Consider the following 15,140-nt stretch of genomic DNA (forward strand, 5'->3'; position numbering starts at 1 on the left):
GCCGCTGCCATCGGGGGTGGCGGCGGGAGAGTGGGGGTGAGTAGTGAGCGGCTGGACGTGGAGCCTCTGCTTTGCCCAGCTCTGCGCTACCGCTGCTCTGCCTGGCTCCGCAAGACCTGCCAAAACAAAGGGCCCGGGGGGCTTCCCTGATTTCCACCCTTCTCCCCCCACCCCCGCCCTGGGACAGCCCTGCTCACCGATCCTCGTTTTTGGTATCCTAGGCCAGGAGCTTCACACTACACTTGTGCCAGATGGGGATTTCACATGGGAAGATGGATGTTGCATCAAGAAGCAGGAGCTGCAGGGAACTACAAGGCTGGTGCTTGGTGGCAAATCATGGTGACAGCCCAGGACAAGGACATTTCCTTGGGAGCCCAGGTCCTTTTTGATTGAACTCCCTGGGTTTGAAAAAGGGAAGTGTCCTAAACTTCCCACCAAGCATCCAGCAGTGCTAGCACATTTTGGATCTTTTCTTCATCCCTTCTTCACATCCTTTGAAATATTCCAGGTGGCATTTGTAGGCATGGGAACCTGCACTCAGGGGGTTTCTGAATTCAAAGGAAAGAGCCTAATTTGGTAATGGCAGCCTCCCAAGGGTGTCTAACTGTTTCCTCTGAGCCTGTTAGTAGGCCCACCCAGAATAGGCACCCAGTGAAAAGGAGGGAGATGGAGCGTGGCAGAAGAGTAATGCTGTTCCTCCAACCCTACAAGAGCTCCAGGTTGACAGTAGCATGGCTGGGCCCTTTGGAGAGGTGCCTTGGGTAGCCCACAAGGGACGGTGGCCTCAGAAAGGTGGAAAATGGATTTGTGAAAATGTATTTGCCAGTCACTGCCCTGAAGCCTTGGTCACAATTATGCCTTCAGCCTGTCTCAGACGGCCGGAGCCAACTTGAGGAAGATCGATATTTACTTAACCGGTGGGCGGGCTGGTGAATGGAGAGGCTGACAAAGCGTTTTGGTTGAAAAGATAACTTTACTGTAGCGTTACTTACGCCGCTGGTGGTCACGACGCAGGTAGTCAGGCTGCTTGCTTAGTTACATCGAGTTGCATCAACTGACAAGAAACCGGGCCAGCAAGTCTACACACGAAACGGGCATGCAGGAAAAGGGGTACGTCGAGGATAGGCGTTCGGCGACGGGGAGAGATTGACGGCTGATCAGACCGTCAATTTTGCTCTGCCGCGAGTCAGGGAATTCTCCGCACTCTGCAGCGTGCTCAGAGGTCTCCGACTTGGGTGGAAGTCGCGCAGGTTTTTATATGGCCAGCGAGCCAATTGCCAGTCGCTAGGTAGGAATAATTTAGAACTGACCAATAGTGGGGCACGAATTTGCATCAGATTGGAGGGAACTTCTCTGCACTGGGGTCCTCTATTGCAACGGAAACCCTCCGTGCACAGAGACTCTTCGTGTGGCGGGAAAATTCCACTGTGCCGAGGCATTAACAATCATTGGGTTATGACGTGCCCCCTTGCCGACGGCACAGCTGGAATTATAGACACATGAAAGTAGGTTTCATCTAGAGACTTGCTGGCTCTGTAACGCTTAAGTAATAAACAACTATATACATATATAAAGAAATAATTCTAAAGACCAGTCTCTAATAAACTATAAAACACAATAACTTAAACATATAACAACAACTATTGGTCATCATCTAGCTGAGGAGCATCTATTTGAGACTCTTCTTCCATATCAGTTGGCGGAGTGTGGTGCACAATGAGGTAGTCACCACGGGACATCGGTCTTCTCCCGTAGCAGACAACTCCAACTAAAATACTTGCAAATATTAGAAAGAGAGTTCCACTCACTGCACTACCAATGATAGTATCCCAATTGCCTTCTTGCGCTGCTGTCAAGGCGAATGCTGATACTAAATTCGTAACGCCATTAGTTAAAGGATACCATTGAACCGTAGGTGATCGTGTGGTAGTGGTAGTGGGGTCTTTCGATCGCTCCCTTGACCAAGAGAATTTTTCACCCTACAGATATAAATCCCAGCGTAACTATAGGTTAGTGGGCTATTGAAATACAGAATATTGCTTATAGGCAACAAGCCGTCAGGCCATTGCTCATCTAGCCTGGTCCAGATAAATTCCATAGTTGGCAGATTAGAATTAGCATTACACTTAAGCTGAACATTTTTTCTACCAATAAACCAATTTCCATCATAGCCAGTTACTGAAACTTCAGGGGCGTATTGGATGTCTAATACATAAGAATATCTTACTTCCTTTTCAAAAACTGGGTGTCTTATAACACAAGTTATACGTCTTCCTCTAATAAATTTGGTAGGCATGATTGTATACTGACTTATAACTGTTACCGTCTCATTTGGAAAGGGAATCAAACTCAGTTCTATCTTACCTAGGTTTCCTTCCCAATTTACGTCTGCAGCAGGTTTTCCTGTGGCTGCTATACAAATGGTGGCCACTGTCCGATTTCCATTATCTACTAAAAAGTTTTGTCCCTTTGAGAAGCTCACAGTAGGTTCAACAAAAACAGTTACAGTTGTTGACGACTGTGCATTTCCCAGTGGGAAACGTAACCACTTTACATATATACTCTCCTCCATCAGAGAAACTTACATTGTGTAAACTGATTGTTGCATCAATGGGCGAAGAGTTTCTAAATGACACTCTTCCAAGATATTCTTTTTGAACAGAGAATCCATATTTGGGATGATGTACAACAACAGTCTGCACTCCTTTACCATGTATTTTTTCCCATGAAATTTGTATTATGGTTTCATTCATATCAATTATACATTTCAAAGTGACATTCTTTCTCCAAACTGCTGTTACGTGTGGATCAACAATAGGTCTGATCAAAACTCCACAGCAAAGACGGGAGAGGAGTAACGTCAGAGCGAGCTCTGACCCGGCGGACATCTGTCGCCTCGGTACCCTCACGAGAGCCATTGTTATGTCGATTTGAAGGTGCTATGGTATGGTGGCCAGTGGATCTCACAATCAAGCAACTGTAGACTGTCGCCTCATCACTGCCAGGTCTGCAAGGAAACAAAGAAACAAAACAAAAGAAAACCATAATCATATGTACTACAAAGAAACTGGGTGAACGTCGGAGCGATGCGTCATCCAGTTATGGTGAACAAGGATAGGTGGATGATTGGGCTTTTCCTCCAGTGAGACGGAATAGGTGTTAGGATACTGTTCCGCCTGTTGAACTGTTCCCTTGTAGACTTGTGGATGAGATTGATGAGGGTGCGGTATCGAAACCCACACTAACTCATCTGGATGGAACAGGTTTCCAAGGTGGAGGTTTTTTAGTATTAGCCTCATCCCATAATGGTTTTCCGGCGTTCAATGAAATAAGGACATCATAATTATGCTTAGACCAGTTCTTATACGTTCCTCCTCCCCTGAGACGAAGCTGTTCCTTATATAGCCCAGTGTGTCTTTCCACGATGCCATTGGACTGCGTGTGGTATGGTAGATGAAGATGCCATGTGACGTTGTGAAGATGGGCAAATTTATTCAGGGCATTGGAGTTGAACGGGGGTCCTCCGTCAAACTGAATTTCATGAGGGGGTTGCCAGGTAGCAAATGCAGCGGTTAAGGCAGAGACAACAGCAGTGGCGTTGCTTTTCCGTAAGGGAATGACTTGCAATTGGCGTGTTCCCAAGTCAACAATGACTAATCCCTTATTTGGTAGTTTAGACCCTGGGAGGGGCCCGAGCAGATCTACTTGCCAAACCTTCCCTGCTTGGAACTGTGAAGAGTCGAAAGCTCCAAGTTGATGCTTAGTTCTATGGCACTTCTCCTTGGCACATATCTCACAGGCCTGTGCCACCTTCTCCCAATCACGTCGAACTCCGTATGAGGTTGGCTCTGTAGCGGTTTGGCACCAACGTCGATGGCTGGCCCGCGGTCCCGGGTGACCCCAATTCTCATGAAGCCAAGTGAGAAACAGGCTTACTTCAGGACCGGGAGTAGCGGTGATGGGTAAAACCACGTCAGTCCGGAGTGGGTCTTCTAGGAGTTTGTCGATGACCTCATGCACTGGGTCAGTGTCTGGACGGTGCAACTTGGTATGCTTGACTAATGGGAGTCATGTAAATTTAGTTAGAGTTTCCCAAATCTCTTTCCAATCGTTTAAATTTTCACTAGGGAGGGCTGTCCCGGTAAGAATTTTGTAAATGTATTGTGAGTCAATCGCAATGACCGGAACTGAAAGTGTATCGTCGTGGTGCGCTAGACAGTGCTGTAATACTTTGAGGAACCCCAGCAATTCACATTTTTGAGCCGAGTTGTCATCCGGGTGGGCCCAGAGTATTTCCATGTCATGGCAAGCCTTGCAATAATACCCATAGCCTCCACCATGTCGGGAGGTTCCATCTGAAGCCATCCAAGCGTGAGCGGAGGTCCCATATAGCGTTGGGGGCTTTTCCTCATCTTCTGGGCTAGGATCAGGTGTTGTGTCTTCATGTTTCCAGCAGCTGCAGTTATAATGATGGGTAAGCACTAATGTATTCCACGTCTTCAGTTCTCCCTGAAAATGTGGGTCGACTTTCTCTGCGGTTAGCAAGGGTAAAAAGGTGGCCACGGGAGTGCGAAGTGTCCCGTGCCCCCTTGCTAATGGGTCTGCTAGCTGTCCAGCTGGGAGGATTTTCCCTATAGCCCCATACCTGTGTTGTGCTGCCTGAAGGGTCTTGTGGGCAGTGTATACTAACTCATCATGATGGTTATGCGCTACAGCCCACACGTAGTTAGTGGTGAATCCAAGGGTTACGGTCAATGGTTCACCAAGGTCAATCGCATGGAGATGCGTACTCTTGACAGCGGCTAACAGGTGATGCAAATTCCGTTGGTCTCTTTTTGTCCAAGGTGTGGATTTTCAGGACTTATCACGGATTTGTTGCAGTAATCTGGTGAGGAGTATAAAATGACTGGGGTTAATGTAATGTCGGTACCAATTTAAGTGACCCAAAAGTTGCTGAAAGTGTCTTTTAGTCACTGGTAGGGACCTCCTTAATGGGTCGGTGTTGGGACCACCATGCGAAATTCCATGACGGACGGTGCCAATGAATCGGGTGCCGAGGAACGTGATGTCATCTACAGGGTGTAGGCTTGACTTCTCCTCGTTAATTGTCCATCCCTCACTTTGAAGGTGGGCGACTAGTTGTCCGACTACGCTGGTAATGACGGAACCATCACGGCCCATGATAACGATGTCATCAACATAACTCCAGATCCTTAGCTCCTCTTCTGATGGAAGGATGCGTGAGGCACGAAAGTTCTTAAGGGTGTTATTCATGGCACCGGTGGCTAGTGATGGAGCGTTGTGGTATCCCTGTGGGCAAACCGTCCATCTGTACATGGTGCCCTCAACGCACATGTTCAACACTCCTTGAGGGTCAACTATCGGGATCGAAAAGAACATGTTCTTTAGATCCAGTGTGACCCCGACCCATTTGCTTCGCTGGAATTGAGCCATATCGAACATGCATTGTGGTAGGGTAGAAGGATTGGGCTGTTGAAGCACCTTACACCTCTTGTTGGCCTCCCGGTAATCGACGACTAGCCGGGCTTCGTTGGGTTTTCCAGGTTTTGCAACCCCCCATCCCGGTGACAGGTAGGTGCTGGCAGTTATCGGTTTGATGCACCCCTGTTGCTCAAGCCGTTGTAGAAGGTCGGTAAGAGACTCTTTGAGGGGGCCCTTGGTTGGGATTGATCGATATTGCCAGGTGGAGGTGTTCTGGAGCATTGGTCGATGCCAGTCCGGCTCCGGGATAGCGATGGGTAGCGCTTGTAGCACCTGTTCTTTGAGGTCAAGCTCCTTGATCCCCGGAATTCCTAGAATATTGATGCCCCCTAGCACTGCCTCTAGAGCACGCTGATGACCTTGGACAGTAAATCTGACCTTCATTGTGACTGCAGCAGCGTTGAGTCCTTGTACCCTAATTGTTTTTGAAGTTTTCTGATGTGGTATCATAGAAGTAATTACATTAACTTGCACTCTGGTGTCAAGGAGGAAGAGTACTTGTTGTTGATTGTTGGGATTGGCAGGATCATAGACAGTAAGTTCGGCGTAGGGTCGGAGATCAGTGGGGTCAGGTTTGAGTTGGAGGAGGCCGCCGGCGGAACCGCCGGCCATTACTCGTTTTTTTGCTTGTCCTCGAACTTGAACCCCAATGTATTGTCTAGACGACGTTGAATCTCGCCCCCAATAATGCGCAACTGCTGCTTTGTGAGTCCGGAATATTTGAGGAGGAACCCGAACATTGCTTTTTCTTCTGGTGTTCTTTTAGGTGACCACTGTGGTTCGCGCCGCAAGTCAAATTCTTGACGTCTTGGTCTTGGTGCTTCAACCGGATGCACTGAAGATTGGTCTTTCGTGTCAGTAGAAGTTCCCTCGCCTTGCTTCATGAGGGCCTGCAATCGTGGGAGATGACCCAAGAGGTTCCCTGCTGGCTGACCTGCCATTGGGTTAAGGAAGAGTCGAAGCGGGATAGCGTCTGATCCTCTGTACACTTCTACACAGGCATCTATAGCCTCCAGAGGCGTTGGAATTGCCCCGGGGTTTCCTAGGTGGCGATGAGCCCATCTTTCCTTACGCTGGGTGGCTGTTAGTCCTAATGGATGTGCCCTTGGGTTCCATGAGAGGTATGACACCCCAATTATGGCTAAGAGGAGCTGTTCCACAGTGGTCTTTTGCGAGTGACCCTCATGCCAAATGTGGGATTTGTGGGTTACCTGTCCCAGTACAAGTGCCGGGAGTGGAATGGGCCAACATGTGTTTTCAGTGACCACGTTCAAATCAGTGGCGCGTCCTCCACTCCACGCAGCTTGTCGGGTCAGGGCACTTGCTTCGTCCATGTCTAGTGTGTCGGATCCAAATTCCACGACTAGCCGTCCCAGCCATGTGGCCAGAGTTTCTCCAGGCTTCATTTTAGATTCCCTACAAAGTTTCTGTATCTCTGGTCGGGTGCGCATGCGAGATGTGATGATGGTACGCGTGGTACCTTCCTCATCTTCGACATGCTTCATCATGGCTATCGGGTGGGCCGCAGCCATGAGAGGGTTAAATTCATCAGGCTGGAGCGCCGGATACACCCCCTCTCTCGTTGCCTCCTCCCTGTTGCAAGGAGGCGGGGCCGTCGGGAAAAACGTCACCTCAGAAGGCGGTGTTACTAGGCGGATTCCCGCCAGTCCTTCTGAAGCTCTGCCCCTCTTTTCCGGGTTCTCCGGATGGCTTGTGTTCCTCTCGGCGCCATCTTTTAGCAGCGGCGCTATATAGCCGGCATTATTTTTAAACATCGGCTCGGAGCCCCCCGCCGCCCGCTCCAAGGACTCCTTGCCCACCATATGCAGTTGAACCTCCAGATTTGCATTCTCCCGCAGTAGACCCGCTACTGAACGGAATAATACGTTTATTATTTTCCCCTTTTTCCACTTGGTTAAACCCCATCGGGTTGCGTGATGGCCCTCGGTCTCTAGAGCCTCCTGGAGCTGAACGAGGAGCTCGTGACCACGCGACCCAGGCACCAAATCCGGACAGTTAAACCAATCCATTGGGGTGGGTTCCCCTCCTTCCCTCAGATATCGGGTGCACTGGGCAAACTCCTGAGCGGGGGTCAGCTTCTCTGCCTTCCGCGCCTTCACCCCAGCTAGGGATATGGTCGATGTTTCCTCCGGGGGTCGATAATAAACCCGGTCACTCCCCATTATACATCCGAACTCCCCAAGGGATAGCTTTGTTCTCCACTCTTTTACGACCGCTTCTTCCCTTTTTATTGAGAAATAGCCATCAATAGTTCTTCCATCCCTTTCTTCCGCCTGATGGTAGGCGATATGCGCCCAGAGGTCGTTTGCGTTTTCCACGCGGCGGATCCCGGTGCGCCAGGGGCAGCAATCAATTAAATTTGTCTCCACCACCGTGCCCTTAAATCCCATCCTCATTGCCATGTCTCAGACGGCCGGAGCCGACTTGAGGGAGATCGATATTTACTTAACCGGTGGGCGGGCTGGTGAATGGAGAGGCAGACAAAGCATTTTGGTTCAAAAGATAACTTTACTGTAGCGTTACTTATGCCGCTGGTGGTCACGACGCAGGTAGTCAGGCTGCTTGCTTAGTTACATCGAGTTGCATCAACTGACAAGAAACCGGGCCAGCAAGTCTACACACGAAACGGGCATGCAGGAAAAGGGGTACGTCGAGGATAGGCGTTCGGCGACGGGGAGAGATTGACGGCTGATCAGACCGTCAATTTTGCTCTGCCGCGAGTCAGGGAATTCTCCGCACTCTGCAGCGTGCTCAGAGGTCTCCGACTTGGGCGGAAGTCGCGCAGGTTTTTATACGGCCAGCGAGCCAATTGCCAGTCGCTAGGTAGGAATAATTTAGAACTGACCAATAGTGGGGCACGAATTTGCATCAGATTGGAGGAAACTTCTCTGCACTGGGGTCCTCTATTGCAACGGAAACCCTCCATGCACAGAGACTCTTCGTGTGGCGGGAAAATTCCACTGTGCCGAGGCATTGACAATCATTGGGTTATGACACAGCCGTGTGTTTTCAGTGCCAGGCCCCAGGGGACAGAATGAGCTGGACATCCTGCTTCATGGTTCAAGGGTTTCCCCCTTCTGCAGGCATCTCCACCAAGTGCTACAGAAAACCATTCCAAAGGACAGGCAACCTAAAGGAGCTCCATGCAGCTGAAGGGATGGTGACGAGCAGCCAGTGTCCAAATGAGAGGCTAGGAGGAGTCCCTGAGTTCTGGGGACTGCTTCAGAAAGACGGCCATGGGCTGTCCCTCAAGCCACAGTAAAACAGTGCGCCATGCTGTGACGTGCTCTGTGTCCTGTGTTGGGGAGCCTTGGGGTATTTCTGTACAGTTTCTGATGCCTGTCACCATGTATTTTCCCCCACAGCCCCATTGTCTCTCAGGGGACACAGCTCCTTTGCTTGCGGGTGTGGGGACTGTTCCCTTACCCTGCTCCCACTTTGGGGATTCCAGCTACCTTGATCCCACCCACCTCTCTGCCCACATAGGTGCTCTGCAGCCACTGCTTGTGCCCTCCACCCATCCTTCTCTCTTCTCCAACTCCAGGCATGCTGCTCTGGCCTTGCGGAGCTCTTCATGCGTCCTCCTTCTCTACTTCCTATTCCCAGGCCCAGTGTATGGGCTCCCGCTGACCTCACCATGACCTGCTTGGGGTCGGCTGTGCTCCCCTGTAACAATCCACCCAGCTCAAGCCCTGAAGCCCCATTTCTGTGGGTGGTGGCATTGCAGGTGGGCCAGGAGTGAAGCCCTTTGAGGACTGTGTTTCGCACAACCATGGGGCAGAGGGTACCCTCTGCCACGTCGTATTGGCTAAATGTGACCTCCTGAGGTCCCTTTCAAACCTGAAATGCTATGTTTCTTTCAGGCTATGATTCTACAGAGGAAGGCAACCTCCCCGCCCAGGCCATACCACCGAGCAAAAAGGAAGGCCCTCTTTCTGGAGCATGAACTGCCAGCTTTTTCAGCAGGTGCATTGGCACTGTGGCAGAATGCCACCTCTGTCTCTCCCCAAAAACTCTGCTATGTGACAGTTCGGTTAACGTGGGCCCGGAGAGGGCAGACATCCCATCTCTTTAGTTAAACCTGAGTTGTAACCTGAGCTGGATACAGTCCTGAGGGAGTGGGGAAACCTGCTCCCTCTGCCTACATGGCTGGCATCACATTCAGGGCTTAGCCTCCCTGTTGTTCCAAGCAATGCCAGTCTACCTGGCAACCAGTGATGCATTTCAAATTGGTTGGCTGGCAGCCAACAGGTGCTGGCCTCCATTGGACCATGTAAATGAGGTCATAAGGTTTACATAAGTTAAGGACAGACCAGGAGAAGGGGCAGTAGTCATTATGAAAGAACTCAGAGAGAGAAGCTGGACCATCTGAAATTTGTTCTCTTTCTTGAAACTCATGATCAATGAATTGCCTACCTCCAGAGGGAACCTTCACCTGCCTCTGGATGATACTTGTGAATAAGCTACCTGAGATCTAACTAGATATATACCTTGCAGTAACTCAGATGCGTGGTCAAAGGCCACAAAGCCACCCTGTCTGCTCTATGGGATTTCTTTGATACGGCTCTAACCTGTATCCTATTCCAAACCTACTCCTTGTAACCAATAAAGTTCTCCTGTATACCTAGCACGGGAGATTTAATGGGAGAGGAGCTAGATTATGCCTTGGGGTCCCCTTGGTTTGGCTGACTAAAAGAGACCGCTATTTCTGCTTCAGATTAAGGGAAGCACCTCAAGTTCTTGAAGTGGGTCAAGTACCCTCAGGGGCTACTAGGCCTGTGTTTCCCAGGGGGCACAGAGCCAGGATCAGTCCAGACCCTGGGTGGTGGCGGCGTTACCCCCAGGGTAGCGGGTGTGCTCCAGGAAAGGGGTTGGCCAGACGTGAGGTGCTCCCAGGGAGGCACTAGGAGCCTGGAAGGTGGTCGGGTGCAATGAGGTGGGTGGCTCAGCACAGGAGCTCCCCCTACTGGCCCACCACAGGCACATCCATCAAAATCCCCAGCCTTGGCTGCAGTCAATACATAATACTGCTGAGGAAGGCTTAAAAACCTCATGAGACATGTAGTTGAAAGTGGGGCAGGAGGCAATGAGCAGAAGCCTGGGAAATACCCATGGTACAACATAGGCATAGCTTGTCCTAGATCCTCCATGAGCAGTTGCTGCACAACCTCTTGAACAACTCCACTGATGGAGAGTCCATGACTTCCCTAGGCAGGGTCTTCCCCTGTGGAGAAGCTTTCCCTGATATTCATCCTAATCCTCCTTTGCTACAGCTTCAGACCACTGGCCTGCTTCCTCCTCTCTGCAGCAAGAGAAAAAACAGTGCTTTCCCTCTTCTGTATGGCAGCCCTGCTAGTACTTCAAGACTGACATGATATGCCCTTGCTTCTACAGCCTCTCATTGTATGATTTGCTTTTGAGGTCTTGGACCATCGTAGCTGCCCACCTCTGGACCCTCTCTGACTTCTCCCTGTCTGTTTTAAAAGACAGAAGCCAGAACTGTTCACAGTACTCTGGACAAGACCAAACCAAGTTTGAGCCAACATGCACTAAACACTCCCTAATCATGCCCACCTCTTTTTGGTGAGGCATTTGAACTTGCTTGCATGCTTATCCCTGCAGACTCACAGGCACTCTAGAGATCTACCAAGACATCCCAGTTATACATCCCTTGTTAGCATGATCAACCTTCTTATACTTGTATTTATGATGTCCTTTTTTTTTAAAGTTGAAGTTCCTTGAACTCAGTTCTAAAAAATAAGTACGGACCAGTTAGTTTGCCCAACTCTGACAAGGCCAATGAGGACATACTTTTCGTTTCTGCATCTGGGTCAAGGATTAGATCACTGCACCTCAGGTGGGGCATGATGCCACAACCCCTGGGTTTAAATGCAAGTATCTTATCCATTAGGTGACTGGGGCTGAGGCTCTGGCTGCCCCTACTTCATAAAAATTACTGTTTCCTAGGTCAAATCATAGATCCCTCTTGTTCAGCATCCTGTGTCATGCAGTGCTTGACTGCGGATGCTGAAAGGCAGTGCAACCAGGATCAGACCAAGGTATTTTGCAATTTTCCTCTCCCTCTTGCAGCCTCCAGGGTTTGCAGTCTAGGAAGCTCTAATTCAGAGGCTGCATGCTTTAGAAGCAGCTGCTGGGTGGCCACCATGCTCTTGAGGAGGGGAACATGTCTCTCTTGAACTACAGAAGCCAGGTTCTGTGGTTGCTGGACATCAGCGTGTGTCAGCCGTGTTGCGCTGATCATCCTCTATGCCATCCTTGGGGAAGCCAGCCACCTAATCAGGGACAAGGTAAACAGAGGGTTGGGCTCAGGGAGTGGGTGGGGGGGCATAGGGCCCCTCACCTCTAGGCCACTTCATCAGACTGCCACTTGCTGGCTTGGGGAAACAAGTGTGAAAGCAAATGGGAACCCTGGCCAGTGCCTTTCAGAAAGGAGTTAGTTCAGCTGTATGCTCAGGATGGCACCAGTCTGTCCCCTGCACAAATACGGCACCTTCAGCTGCAAATCTCTAGGCAGGACCTACCTATGACAACACGTAAAACTCCATCAGGAGAAGCTGCCATGGCCTAGGTAAAGGGGGAGGGTGGCGTGGCGAGCGCTGACCGGGGTCGTGGACCACCCGCAGATACTGCCGGCAACATTGGCAGCCTCCAGCAGGGATCGCGGACTGCCGCAGACGCTGCCAGCAGGGTTGGCTGCAGGGTGGTGAGCAGCAACTGCCTGCAAGCACCACCGACAGTGTTGGCGGCACCTTTCTGTAGGGGGTGCACCGCCACGCTCAGGGTTTCTATGTACAGCTGCACACACCCACTAACTGTCGCCCTTGACTCAGGCAATACCTTGTCAAGCTGGAGGACTTCTGGAAACATGCCACAGATGTCATCATTTGTGCTGAGACATGCATCCCTGCCTGTGCTACAGCTCTGCCATGGGCATGATCCACTGACACAGGCTCTTGTCTCCCTATGACTGGAGCTCCCCCTGCCCCCCTGCTCTCAGGTCTCCTGCCCTGAGGGGAGCACTCCCTGGGGTCCCCAGAAAGCTCTTCCTCAGGCAGGAACAGAGTCTGAGATGGGGGTGGGTCCAGGGTGCAGAGCAGTGGTGTGTAGGGGCTGGTGAATGCAAGTAGACGTAGTTTTGTATATGAGGTCATGGCTTTTTGCCCCCCACCCCCAACCCTCTGTCTGTCCAGCTATGTCCGTGCTCCACCACCCCCTGCTCTAATGACTAGGCCCTCCCAGGCCTTGGCAGAGAGTCCAGGAGTCCAAGAACCCAAGCCCTGCCTTTTCTAACCTCATCTTTCTCCCCAAGACCATTTTGACCTAGCTCACTTGGCACTCACTGGTCTCAGTACAAGTTGATGCACACTGAGTCCACCCGCCCAGGCTGGCCCTGGCAGCCCAAACCACAAACCCCAGGTCCTGGGCTCCTGCCCTTCCTCACAGCAGAGGGGGTCCTGCCCACTGGTGTCAAGTGGCAGCACTGCAGGTTGTGCAAGACAGCAGACAGTCCCCAAGGGTGGCCCTTCCCTCCACTCGTGCCGTGGAGACCACCAGGAAGAAGCCGAATGGATTTGGCCATGGCCTGCTGCAGAGTTGAATGAACTCCATGTGCAGATGAGATGGGCTTGTGGTCTGGGGGCAAGGGTGGTGACATTTGATTTAGGAGGCAGCATCAAAATGCTTCACAGAAAAAATCCCATGGGACAGGGGAGGGAGGCCAGAACCGGAGAGCAACCTCTGACCCACACAACAACTGACCCCAGAGCAGAAGGATCCGACTGCCTGAAAAATACCAACAGTGCGGGGCCAGGAGTGAGGAAGTGACCCTGCAGAGCAGAGGGGCAGCCCCACACCAGATTGGGGTGCCAGGGCTGACGCAGGGAGCAGTGACGTGGACACGCAGTGCATCCCATCTTCATCATTCAGTGCTGAGGAAGAGCTCTACATCTGTGATAGAAACATGTGTGCACATTAGGGTGAGCATTGTAGTGGGGTGTAGCTGGGAGTCCTGTGGATTTGCTTGACAATATGTTTATCGGTCAAACCCCAAACTTAAGAAATCCAGCTGACAAGCTCCTGGGCACAAGATGCCCTTACTGAATCTGCATCTTACTTCTCCACCATCTCTGCCCAGATTTCAAGTCCCTCCAAGGAAAGATATTCTCAAAATTGTTTTCCTCCTAGTATTATTGTTCATATTTAACAACGCAAACTGAATGTCTTTGGAAATATACAATTTAGTGATTATTTATTGATAACACTTAAGCAGTCATTGCTAACATGTTGATTAATTGTTGGTGGTATAAAGACTGGGTAATGCAACAAGTGCCATGGCCTTGTAACATCTCTCTCTACTCTCTATAGTTTCTTGCTGTTTTGTCCTCACTGTTTTGTTGGTTCAACCTGGGCCTTGAATGGGGACTATTTCCCCACGTGGAGGGAGCCTGGAGCACGAGGGTGAGAATCACGTCCTCTGGGGCAGGGATCTGCACTGCCAGCCTCACCGCCCTTTGTTGGGAGCTGGCTGATGTCACAATGCTGCCCGGCTGCCCTGGTGCCCGCCCCGACCTGGAGTGCCCAAGCGAGGGCAGCAGCCCTGGTGAGCTCCTGGGAGTCTCCTTTCTTTAGCCTGCTTGTTTTCAGGACTGATGGCTCCGTCTGGGCACACAGTGCCCCCAACTGAGTGTGAATCTGTGGGGCAGCCTCTGGGTCCATTTCCAACCCGCTGACTGTTTCCTCTAATCTGTGGCCATGATCCCTCCCTGCCCGCACGGCCCGAGGACTGGAAAGCGCTGGCCCATGGGGCAGCCCTGGCTGAGGTGAGGACTAGAGCCCAGTGGCCCTGGTGTGAGGAAGGAGAAGGGCAATGCCAAACGGGGTGGAAGAAATGGCTGTGATGAGAGAGCCGAGTGGCTGTGGAGAAAGGGGCAGGTGCTTTTCCCCCCTAGGGGACCCCAACTCTGATCTGCCTCAGGGGAGGGCATTGCCTTGGCTCTGGGGCAAGGCATGGGGAGAGGGGCCTCCCCCTCCTCGGCTCAACTCACCCACTGTCTACATACAGCATCCTCTCCTCTCTTGTTTGCAGAGACTTCAGGATTTGTTGTGCTGTTGGGTTAGACTGTGCAGAAACAGGCATTTTTTTCCACTCCTGGGACTCAACTGCAGGGAATCAACTGATTTTCCGTTGGAAAGTTTCAGACAGAGAAGGTACTGGGTGGAGTAGGGGTGGGGCATTGCATTTACTTACTCATCAAATTATAGGCCTGGAAGGACCCTCGGTATGTCCTTTATTTAGAGCCCCGCCAGGTGTGTGGTGTGCTGGATTGAGGCTGTGTGCATGGGTCCCTGTCGTGACCTAGCCAAGTGACTATCTAAACTGCTCTTCATTTGCACACTTGCTAACTGTGCACGCAAATCCTTCCGCCACGTTCCTGTTCCCTGACCATTTCTATCAGCCTGCTCCTCTTCGCTTAATGAAGTCTCCCACTCTTCCCCCACCCCATTTGGGGTCTGTAAGAGACACATTGTGACATCATCCCTGGTGTCCTCCCCTCCCTCTGACTGTTTAAACTCCCATTGCAATGTCATTGTCACCC

The sequence above is a fragment of the Alligator sinensis genome, unplaced genomic scaffold, assembly GCF_000455745.1.
Source record: "Alligator sinensis unplaced genomic scaffold, ASM45574v1 scaffold1160_1, whole genome shotgun sequence".
NCBI lineage: Eukaryota > Metazoa > Chordata > Crocodylia > Alligatoridae > Alligator > Alligator sinensis.